The 11,894-nt window shown below is 58.7% G+C and overlaps 1 protein-coding gene across 3 annotated transcripts in view; it reads right to left on the minus strand.

Annotated features, from left to right (window-relative positions):
* The window catches only part of LOC102944212 (PML nuclear body scaffold), a 76,863-nt gene that overhangs the window by 20,041 nt on the left and 44,928 nt on the right, over positions 1 to 11,894 (minus strand). Inside the window, exon 10 of one of the 3 annotated variants that reach the window (XR_006284119.1) lies at positions 844 to 1,077. The exons of the other annotated variants lie outside the window; for them this stretch is intronic. The gene's annotated coding sequence lies outside the window, so the exon portion shown is untranslated. The remainder of the gene's footprint in view (positions 1 to 843; positions 1,078 to 11,894) is intronic. 3 annotated transcript variants of the gene reach the window in all.

Consider the following 11,894-nt stretch of genomic DNA (forward strand, 5'->3'; position numbering starts at 1 on the left):
TATCAGTACAGGATTGTATTCCTATCACCTCCAGAGAAAGGGAAGTGCCTAGAAGATGTAAAAGGAAACTTAGTTTGATAGCATCCTGTCTGGCAAGAACTCACTTATCAATAGCTGGGATGTGAAATCCTCATTTCTTTGTTGCTCTATCACTGTAGTCCCCATTCCCTATTGTTTGTCTGTATAATCTCTGTCTGATTCTGTGATTGTTTCTGTCTGCTGTATAATTAATTTTGTTGGGTGTAAACTAATTAAGGTGGTGGGATATAATTGGTTAAATAATCATGTTACAATATGTTAGGATTGGTTAGTTACATTTCAGTAAAATGATTGGTTAAGGTATAGCTAAGCAGAACTCAAGTTTTACTATATAGTCTGGAGTTAATCAGGAAGTAAGGGGCGGGGTGAGAATGCGAACAGGGAATTGGGGTGGGGAAATTGGAATCATGTTTTGCTAAGGGGGGGGAATGGGAACAGGGACACAGGTAAGGCTCTGTGGTGTCAGAGCTGGGAAGGGGGACACTGAGGAAGGAAACTGGAATCATGCTTGCTGGAAGTTCACCCCAATAAACATCAAATTGTTTGCACCCTTTGGACTTCGGGTATTGTTGCTCTCTGTTCATGCGAGAAGGACCAGGGAAGTAAGTGGGTGAAGGAATAAGCCCTTAACAGCCCCCATCCTTTTGAGCACGGCTTCCATCTGCTTCAGCTTCCCTCCAGGTCCTCGTTCCCCAGGTGGTGCTGCCCCTTCACCATCGCCAGCAGCTCCTTCTCCTTCTCTCGGATCAGCCACACCATGTGCTCGACTCTCTTTTGGATCAGCTCCTTGGTTTCATTCCTCACCTGGTCCATGTGGTCAGCTTTATCCTTGAGGCTTTTACAGACATCTTCAAAGTGGGCCTTCTTCCTCGTCAGCTCTTTGTTCAGGCTCCCCAGCTCCTCCTGCCGCTGCTCAATTTCCGTCTGGATGTTGCAGGAGAGTAGAGTTTTGTAGAGTTTTAATAGAGTTTTGAGTGCTCACTATCCAGGAGTGCGGAGGAACAGAAGAGAGACTTTAAACATCCTCTGCAGTAGATACTGCCGATGCAAACACAATACAGTTTAATTAGAATGTATCCCAAGAAGTCCCTTCTTCTCCACAACACACTGCATAGGCTACAGTTGGGGCTGGGAAAGGCCTTTGGTTGTAGCCACATCCTGAGCCTCGTGATTAGAGCCGGTTGGGAACTTTTCAATTAAACATTTTTTTTTCCACCAAAAAAAAAACCCAGTTAGTTCCAAGTGAAACCGTTTGCACACATGACCGGTGTTGACGAATTTCCTGACTCGAAAAAATGTCAAGGAATGTTTCAAAAGGGTTAGTTTCAACACTTTAAAACTGAAAATTATGATTTTCTGGTCCAAAATAATTTTTAAAATACACTTCAGCTAATTATACAAAAAAGGGAGAGCTTTATAAAAAGAAGAAAAAGGTCAAAACCGAAACAAAATGTTTTGATTTACACAAACAGAAACCTTTTTTGATTTGGAAAAATCACTGAGATTTTGACTTTTTGTCCCGATTCAGGATGTGGAAAACATTTTGAATTCTCAAAATTTTTGCAGGATGGGAAAATGACTTCCCACTCAACTCTGTTGTGTTGAGGAGTGTGGGGGTAAGGGGGAGGGGGAAAGTGCAGGAGAGGAAGAGAAGGAGAAATAAGATCTCCAAAGTTTCCCACAGGCAGCCAGATTTTTGGGGGGCTGATTCAAATATTTGGCCATTGGCATATCCCTAACAAAAGCATTCCCTGCTGGCACATAAAGAAAAAGGGTAGGGACATAATGGAATAACAGCTATATCCTGTGGAACTTCCCTTCCCATTCTGGAGAATTCCTTAGAGATTCTCTGGGACTGATCCTTCTCAGTTGATATTAATGGGAATAGTTGTGCTGAAATCAGTGGAGCCATGCTGATTTACGCCACCTGAGGATGAGGCCTCCTGTTTTTCAGGTAGTCCAGAAGAGGGAGTCTCCAAAGAGTAGATAAATGGAGAAGAGCTGCAGCCGAGCACGGTCACCCAAAGGCTGGAATCTACAAGGTGATTCATTAGGAAATGTTTGTAGAAGTTGGCAATTCCCTCTTTATGAGAAATGGGATGTCCCTGCCTCTTGATTCCATTTTTCCCGTCACTCAACTGCTTGAAGATACCAACAAAATTAACAGCCAAGGCACAGAAAGGAAGGACTTGCCCAAGGTCACACAGTGTCTTTGGTAAAGCAGGGATTTGACACCCTCTCCGCAGTCTCCCAGACCCTAGCCCAGTCCCGTAAGCACTGGACCAGCCCTCCTTGCAAGGACATACTGGTGCAGCTGCAGGAATGGTACTAATGGTGTCAGCTGCAGCATACCCAGGGCTCAGTCACTACTTTCACCATGCAGGTTATGCTGAGCAGATTTCCATGCCTGAGTCCCATCTGTCCTAATATCTTAGCACTGATTCAGCTGCACCGTTGCTGGCAGTTGTTGGCGCAGCTGCACCCAGTGAGTAAGCGAGACAGAGTATCCAGCATGTGTGTGCAACACATGCTTCTCTTTTGCAGTAATCTCACCGGGCCAGATTCAATCTCCGTTACAGTGGTATAAAGCCAAGTGTAAGCCATCAGTGACAATGAAGTCATTCTGCATTTATAATGGTGCAAACTGGATCCAATTCTGGCCCATTCTGAGTTTAAGACCATGGAGTCTGGGATACAGACACCGAGGGCCTGAGTAATGGTTGCAAATCTGAGACAGGCACAGAAGTGTGATGTGAGAGTATCTCTCCTCCTGCCCAGTCTTGTTTCTTTTCATGCCCATCATTTTTCAGTTTGATGGCATCCCAATTAATCCCACCCCAAAGCATGCTTTAAAAGGCAACCAAAGAAATAGGGAGGAATAATCAAACCATTGTCTTCTAAGAGACTGTAACCACAAGGCGACCATTTCAGCCCTCTTGTCCACTGTGTCTGCCAACTAATCACCAGCTATTAAAGCAGGGGCTGGACTCTGTGTGCCCTGGACCAAGTTTGGAGGAGGACTCCAATCATCCTTTTGTGTTAAGAGATGGAGGAGAGCCACCTCTCCTGGCAGAAAGGAATCCCAGTCCAGGTAGGGCTGTGATGCTACCTCTCAGCACGAGCATACTGTCATGCCATGTGTGAGTCTCTCCGCCTCTGCACTAAGACCTGTTGGAGGGGCAGAATTAGCATCAAACACCACATGACATAAGTTAGTCACTTAATGCACAGCTGAAAGGCGCTCAGAGACTATGGCCATGAGCTCAGCATAAGAACTAATATAGAACAGATCCAGCAACAAGTGCAACAACAAGCATTTTACACTGGGGTGCGGATGGGTGGGAGATAGGGGTGGAGCTCCAGCCTTGGCAAAGCTGTAGTTACAAAAAGTTAGTCTCTGTTCTGTGTCAGCAGATTTGCAGAACTGGAGTGGGGGGCTCCTTTTTCCTATGCAGGGTGCTGGGTGTGTGACACCCCTCCCTGATCCAGTGCACGGAAGCCACTGCTAGCTGACATTGCCATGGTGGCATGGGGAAAAGAGAAAACTTGAGCTTACAATTTTTAAGCCTTGTGGGTTTTTTTAACCAAGTTGCAGACTGTGGGTTTTTTGCTTCATTCTAAATAGGTTGTTTTTTCCCTGGCTCTTCTGCTTTTTATGCTTCAACCATATTCTTGCCCCCCTGTGACATTCCCCTGTGGTGTTATCTGGACCAGTGATATGTTAGGTCACTCCAATCCTTGACTCTGGGAGCCAGCCTTACCCTGCTCTGCTGTGAGAACCCCCACTCCTGGGCTGTTCACGCAAAGCCTCTGGCATGTAAGATGCCGCTTGGATTATGCAACTGAATGACACTAGCCAATATCTCCGGTCCCAGACACAACCCTAGGAACCTCCATTTTGCAGTGTCCAGTTATGCCTGCTGGACACTGCAAGCTTATATGAGTTTGTCAATTTAACAAAGAAATTGATATGTACACCAAGGAGAGTTTCTGACATGCTTCAAACCAAACGCACTGCCTCAGGTAGAAGAAACAAACAGATTTGTTTATTCTATATGTGGACTATAAGGTGGATAGAAAGCTGGCTAGATCGTCGGGCTCAACAGGTAGTGATTAAGGGCTCCATGTCTAATTGGCAGCTGGTATCAAGCGGAGTGCCGCAAGGGTCGGTCCTGGGGCCGGTTTTGTTCAATATCTTCGTTAATGATCTGGAGGATGGCATGGACTGCACCCTCAGCAAGTCTGCAGATGACACTAAACTGGGAGGAGTGGTAGATACGCTGGAGGGTAGGGATAGGATACAGAGGGCCCTAGACAAATTAGAGGATTGGGCCAAAAGAAATCTGATGACGTTCAACAAGGACAAGTGCAGAGGACAGAAGAATCCCATGCACTGCTAACGACTAGGGACCGAGTGGCTAGGCAGCATTTCTGCAGAAAAGGACCTAGGGGTTACAGTGGACGAGAAGCTGGATATGAGTCAACAGTGTGCCCTTCTTCCCAAGAAGCCCAATGGCATTTTGGGCTGTATAAGATGGGGCATAGCGAGCAGATCGAGGGACGTGATCGTTCCCCTCTATTCGACATTGGTGAGGCCTCATCTGGAGTACTGTGTCCAGTTTTGGGCCCCACACCACAAGAAGGATGTGGAAAAATTGGAGAGAGTCCAACGGAGGGCAACAAAATGATTAGGGGTCTGGAGCACATGACTTAGGAGGAGGGGCTGAGGGAACTGGGATTGTTTAGAATATGTTTGATATGATTGCTATCTATAAATATATCAGAGGGATAAATACCATGGAGGGAGAAGAATTATTTAAGTTCAGTACCAATGTGGACACAAGAACAAATGGATATAAACTGGCCATCAGGAAGTTTAGACTGGAAATTAGACGAAGGTTTCTAACCATCAGAGGAGTGAAGTTCTGGAACAGCCTTCCAAGGGAAGCAGTGGGGGCAAAAGACATATCTGGCTTCAAGACAAAGCTTCAAGACAAAGATAAGTTTATGGAGGATATGATATGATGGGATAGCCTAATTTTGGCAATTAATTCATCTTCCACTACTAATGGTAGATATACCCAATGGCCTTTGATGGGATGTTAGATGGGGTGGGATCTGAGTTACAACAGAGAATTCTTTCCTGGGTGTCTGGCTGGTGAGTCTTGCCCACATGCTCAGGGTTTAGCTGATTGCCATAGTTGGGGTCGGGAAGGAATTTTCCCCCAGGGCAGATTGGAAGAGGCCCTGGGGTTTTTCGCCTTCCTCTGTAGCATGGGGCACGGGTTACTTGCTGGAGGATTCTCTGCACCTTCAAGTCTTTAAACCACGGTTTGAGGACTTCAATAGCTCAGACATAAGTTAGGGGTTTGTTACAGGAGTGGGTGGGTGAGATTCTGTGGCCTGCGTTGCACAGGAGGTCAGACTAGATGATCATAATGGTCCCTTCTGACCTTAAAGTCTATGATTCTATGTTTAGTCTGCAGAAGAGAAAAATGAGGAGGGATTTGATAGCTGCTTTCAACTACCTGAAGGGGGGTTCCTAAGAGGATGGATCTAGACTGTTCTCAGTGGTAGCAGATGATAGAACAAGGAGTAATGGTCTCAAGTTGCAGTGGGGGAGGTTTAGGTTGGATGATAGGAAAAACATTTTCACTAGGAGGGTGGTGAAGCACTGGAATGTGTTACCTAGGGAGGTGGTGGAATCTCTTTCCTTAGAAGTTTTTAAGGTCAGGCTTGACAAAGTCCTAGCTGGGATGATTTAATTGGGGCTTGGTCCTGCTGTGAGCAGGGGGTTGGACTAGATGATCTCCTGAGGTCCCTTCCAACCCTGATATTCGATGATTCTATGATTTATTAACTATATACATTTTAAGTGATTATAAGTCAAAACATAACACATCAGATTTCATAGAATCACAGAATAACAGAGTTTTGCTTGACCAAAACTACATTTGGTCAAGCAAAATGAATTCTAAGCTGATCTTATCACTTTCAGTGCCCTTACAAACTTAGATGCTTCTCACCACAGGCTGGCTGGTTGCCCTTCAGCCAGGCTCTCCCCTTTGATCAGCACTTCAGTCACTTGGTGGTGTTGTCTGGAGATGGAGGTGGAAGAGAAAGGAAGATCATGGCAAATGTCTCTCCCTTTTATCATGTTGTTTCTTCCCTCTTGGCTTTGTATCTGTCCCCCTCCCCACTTCAGAGTCAGGTGAGCATTACCTAATCGCAGTCCCAAACTGACCAAAGGAAGGGGGGTGACTCACTGGAGAGTCCAACAGATCCTTTTGTTGCTGCCTAGGCCAGCATCCTTTGTTCCTGTGAGGCTGGGCTGGGTTTGTCCCATACATGCCCTGATGAGGTGTGAACTGCCCCTCTGCTCTTGGACAGTTTTTGCCTCAGCTTATTTTAAGCCATGAAGACACATTTTCAGCCTCATAACTATATACATGAAATTATAACCCGTAACATTACTGTAACAACAACAACGCTCAGTGCATCATGAGCCTTCCGAAGACACCCGACACGACAAACTTTGCATTAGATACTACACAGTCATTTTACAAGGATGAACATGGGGCTGCTGGGTGTTCTCCTAAGGTACAGAGCATCACACACACACACACCTCCATTCTCTAACCCCTCCCTCACTTCTGCCTGCCAGCCAATGGACTGCAATGCTTGTTTTAAAAAGTGAGCAGAGGCACATGAATGGTCATCCCATTCACTTAAAAAAAAAAAAAAAAAGCGTGAATTTCACTGATTGATTTGGCCTAGCTATTTAAGCAGCAACATACTTGTTTTTGTTGGATTTGTTCAGGTGCTTTGGGAGTCTATGATGTTGCTACCTTAAGCAAACTGCACCCCCTCCAATGCTGGGACTATTAGCCCCAGTGGGATGGGTGGCTGTGTAAAACTGATCAATGAAATTGTTTTTAATTGTTCACTTTATTAATATAACTTCATAAGCAAAGTTTTATGAATGAAACAACATTCATTCATAAAACTGGTCACCCCAATAACTGGCTAATTGAGTTTCACTTTCAATCCAATTGCTGCTTAAATCGCTGAAACTTGCACTGTTACAACATTGTAACTTCTGCTCACTGTCTGTCATACATTATACTTGTCTATATGGTAACTTCTGTTCACTGTTTGCCATTCCTTACACTTGTTCATACTGTAACTCAAACTCCATTTTAACTTGTCCCACACTCCATTTTAAAATGCTCACTCCATTTTGTAAAAGCTTGCTGCAACCTTCATTTTTGCAAAACCCTGCTGTAATCTTATTAAATTAATTCAGATGTGTGAATGAGGTATGTTTGGATGATGGAATCAACCTCCAGCCCCAGCCTGTCCTGATGAAATAAAGTGGTATAAACACCCAACGGCTGAAGATGCAGACAACTGTTCTGACAAAGTAAGAGGAGTCCACCCTCAAAAGAAAAGAACGAAAGTACAATTGAAGAAACATCAAAGCCAGGTCCTAAGCTGAAAGTCATGTCTGCAATTGACGGGTGATCAATCACACCGAACCCAGAGGGAGCGTGACACAGCAAGACCTATAGACTCTGGATTCAAACTAAAGCCTACAAAAAGGATGGATGAGATGGAAGATTTTGGAGGGTAGTATTCTGCTGCCATGATGCTGATGGCTGTTGCACCATCCAGTCTGGAGTACTGTGTGGGAGACCAAAGCGGGTCTCCTCCTGAAATACTCTCCAAAAAAGGCGGGGGATGGAGTTGTCTCATGCAGGAATCCCCCCATCCCTTCTGTATAGCTGGCAGGTTGGCTTCCTGGGAAACAAATGGCATGATATCACCTAAAGACAAGCGAAAGATAAAATACCTGCATTGAGAGCGGATGCACAGCCAGCTCCTGCCACGGCTCTGAGGACGGTCTAGTTCAGTGTTTCTCAAATGTGGCCACTATGGCCGCATGCGGCCACCAGATTTTTTGCGGCCATTATAGTGTCTTGGGCAGAGATGGGGTGTGTGTGTGCCCGGGAGAGAGGAGGCAGCACCTTGGTGTTTGCTGGCACTGCCAGCAGGGATCGGCACCCTGCACTGCTCAGCTTCTAGGCAGCGCCTTTGGAGACACATGGGGCCAGAGTGTCAGACAGGGCCATCCCTAGCTATCTTGGTGCCCTGCGCAGCCCCAGGCCTCCGCGGGAGGGAGCGGGCGAGGTCTGGCCCCAGGCCTCCGTGGGCGGGAGCGGCGGGGGGGTGGGCGAGGGCTGGCCCCAGGCCTCCACCAGCGGGGGCGGGGGGGGGCGAGGGCTGGCCCCAGGCCTCCGCGGGCGGGAGCGGGGGGGGCGAGGGCTGGCCCCAGGCCTCCGCGGCGGGAGTGGGGGCGGGGGGGGGCGAGGGCTGGCCCCAGGCCTCCGCGGGCGGGAGCGGGCGAGGGCTGGCTCCAGGCCTCCGCGGGCGGGAGCGGGGGGGGGGGGGGGGGGCGAGGGCTGGCCCCAGGCCTCCGCGGGCGGGAGCGGGCGAGAGCTGGCCCCAGGCCTCCGCGGGCGGGAGCGGGGGGGGCGAGGGCTGGCCCAAGGCCTGCGGGGGCGGGAGCGGGGGCGGGGGGCGAGGCCTGGCCGCCGGCGGGAGCGGCGGGAGCGGGAGGGGGCGAGGCCTGGCCGTGGGCGGGAGCGGGGGGGGAGGGCGAGGCCTGGCCCCAGGCCTCCGCGGGCGGGAGGGGGGGGAGGGCGAGGCCTGGCCCCAGGCCTCCGCGGGCGGGAGTGGGGGGAGGGCGAGGCCTGGCCCCAGGCCTCCGCGGGCGGGAGTGGGGGGAGGGCGAGGCCTGGCCCCAGGCCTCCGCGGGCGGGAGTGGGGGGAGGGCGAGGCCTGGCCCCAGGCCTCCGCGGGGGGGGGTGGAGCTGCCCAGGCTCGCGGCGGAGGGGCGAGGCCTGGCCCCAGGCCTCCGCGGGCGGGGGCGGGGGGGGGGGGGGCGAGGCCTGGCCCCAGGCCTCCGCGGGCGGGGGCGGGGGGGGGGGGGGGGGCGAGGCCTGGCCCCAGGCCTCCGCGGGCGGGGGCGGGGGGGGGGGGGGGGCGAGGCCTGGCCCCAGGCCTCCGCGGGCGGGGGCGGGGGCGGGGGGGGGGGCGAGGCCTGGCCCCAGGCCTCCGCGGGCGGGAGTGGGGGGAGGGCGAGGCCTGGCCCCAGGCCTCCGCGGGCGGGAGCGGGGGGGGGGGGGGGCGAGGCCTGGCCCCAGGCCTCCGCGGGCGGGAGCGGGGGGGGGGGGGGGGGGCGAGGCCTGGCCCCAGGCCTCCGCGGGCGGGGGCGGGGGGGGGGGGGGGGCGAGGCCTGGCCCCAGGCCTCCGCGGGCGGGGGCGGGGGCGGGGGGGGGGGCGAGGCCTGGCCCCAGGCCTCCGCGGGCGGGGGCGGGGGCGGGGGGGGGGGCGAGGCCTGGCCCCAGGCCTCCGCGGGCGGGAGTGGGGGGAGGGCGAGGCCTGGCCCCAGGCCTCCGCGGGCGGGAGCGGGGGGGGGGGGGGGGGGGGGGGGCGGGGCCTGGCCCCAGGCCTCCGCGGGGGGGGGCGGGGGGGGGGGGGGGGGGGCGAGGCCTGGCCCCAGGCCTCCGCGGGCGGGGGCGGGGGGGGGGGGGCGAGGCCTGGCCCCAGGCCTCCGCGGGCGGGGGCGGGGGGGGGCGAGGCCTGGCCCCAGGCCTCCGCGGGCGGGGGCGGGGGGGGGGGGGGCGAGGCCTGGCCCCAGGCCTCCGCGGGCGGGGGCGGGGGGGGGGGGGGGGCGAGGCCTGGCCCCAGGCCTCCGCGGGCGGGAGCGGGGGGGGGGGGGGGGCGAGGCCTGGCCCCAGGCCTCCGCGGGCGGGAGCGGGGGGGAGCGGGGGGGGGGGGGGCGAGGCCTGGCCCCAGGCCTCCGCGGGCGGGAGTGGGGGGAGGGCGAGGCCTGGCCCCAGGCCTCCGCGGGCGGGAGTGGGGGGAGGGCGAGGCCTGGCCCCAGGCCTCCGCGGGCGGGAGTGGGGGGAGGGCGAGGCCTGGCCCCAGGCCTCCGCGGGCGGGAGTGGGGGGAGGGCGAGGCCTGGCCCCAGGCCTCCGCGGGCGGGAGCGGGGGGGGCGAGGCCTGGCCCCAGGCCTCCGCGGGCGGGGGCGGGGGGGGGGGGGGGGCGAGGCCTGGCCCCAGGCCTCCGCGGGCGGGGGCGGGGGGGGGGGGGGCGAGGCCTGGCCCCAGGCCTCCGCGGGCGGGGGCGGGGGGGGGGGGGGGCGAGGCCTGGCCCCAGGCCTCCGCGGGCGGGGGCGGGGGCGGGGGGGGGGCGAGGCCTGGCCCCAGGCCTCCGCGGGCGGGGGCGGGGGCGGGGGGGGGGGCGAGGCCTGGCCCCAGGCCTCCGCGGGCGGGAGTGGGGGGAGGGCGAGGCCTGGCCCCAGGCCTCCGCGGGCGGGAGCGGGGGGGGGGGGGGGGGGGGGCGAGGCCTGGCCCCAGGCCTCCGCGGGCGGGAGCGGGGGGGGGGGGGGGGGGGCGCGGCCTGGCCCCCGGCCTCCGCGGGCGGGGGCGGGGGGGGGGGGGGGGCGAGGCCTGGCCCCAGGCCTCCGCGGGCGGGGGCGGGGGGGGGCGAGGCCTGGCCCCAGGCCTCCGCGGGCGGGGGCGGGGGGGGGGGGGGCGAGGCCTGGCCCCAGGCCTCCGCGGGCGGGGGCGGGGGGGGGGGGGGGCGAGGCCTGGCCCCAGGCCTCCGCGGGCGGGAGCGGGGGGGGGGGGGGCGAGGCCTGGCCCCAGGCCTCCGCGGGCGGGAGCGGGGGGGGGGGGGGGGGCGAGGCCTGGCCCCAGGCCTCCGCGGGCGGGGGCGGGGGGGGGGGGGGGCGAGGCCTGGCCCCAGGCCTCCGCGGGCGGGGGCGGGGGGGGGGGGGGGGCGAGGCCTGGCCCCAGGCCTCCGCGGGCGGGGGCGGGGGGGGGGGGGGGGCGAGGCCTGGCCCCAGGCCTCCGCGGGCGGGAGCGGGGGGGGGGGGGGGCGAGGCCTGGCCCCAGGCCTCCGCGGGCGGGAGCGGGGGGGGGGGGGGGCGAGGCCTGGCCCCAGGCCTCCGCGGGCGGGGGCGGGGGGGGGGGGGCGAGGCCTGGCCCCAGGCCTCCGCGGGCGGGGGCGGGGGCGGGGGGGGGGGCGAGGCCTGGCCCCAGGCCTCCGCGGGCGGGGGCGGGGGGGGGGGCGAGGCCTGGCCCCAGGCCTCCGCGGGCGGGAGCGGGGGGGGGGGGGGGGGGCGAGGCCTGGCCCCAGGCCTCCGCGGGCGGGAGCGGGGGGGGGGGGGGGGCGAGGCCTGGCCCCAGGCCTCCGCGGGCGGGAGCGGGGGGGGGGGGGGGGGGCGAGGCCTGGCCCCAGGCCTCCGCGGGCGGGAGCGGGGGGGGGGGGGGGGCGAGGCCTGGCCCCAGGCCTCCGCGGGCGGGAGCGGGGGGGAGCGGGGGGGGGGGGGGGCGAGGCCTGGCCCCAGGCCTCCGCGGGCGGGAGCGGGGGGGGGGGGCGAGGCCTGGCCCCAGGCCTCCGCGGGCGGGAGCGGGGGGGGGGGGGGCGAGGCCTGGCCCCAGGCCTCCGCGGGCGGGAGCGGGGCGAGGCCTGGCCCCAGGCCTCCGTGGGGTATGAGGGCTGGCCCCTCCTTGTGGGAAGTGGAGTGACCCTGCCCCAGCCTGCTCCGCTCCCAGGGTTCCCAGGCTTGGGGGGAGGGGGGGAACCACCCCCCAGCACTCGCCAACGGTGCAGCTGGGAGCCAGGGGAGCTGGGGCCGGATCACTCCACTTCCCGCAGGAAGTGGCCAGCTTCCACACTCCATGGTGGCACCCAGGGGAGGGGGGAACCGCCCCCCAGCACTCGCCGGCGGCGCGGCTGGGAGCCAAGGGAGCGGAGCAGCCTGGGGCTTGGTCGCTCTAC

Source organism: Chelonia mydas, chromosome 10 (genome assembly GCF_015237465.2).
Source record: "Chelonia mydas isolate rCheMyd1 chromosome 10, rCheMyd1.pri.v2, whole genome shotgun sequence".
Taxonomy (NCBI): Eukaryota; Metazoa; Chordata; order Testudines; family Cheloniidae; genus Chelonia; species Chelonia mydas.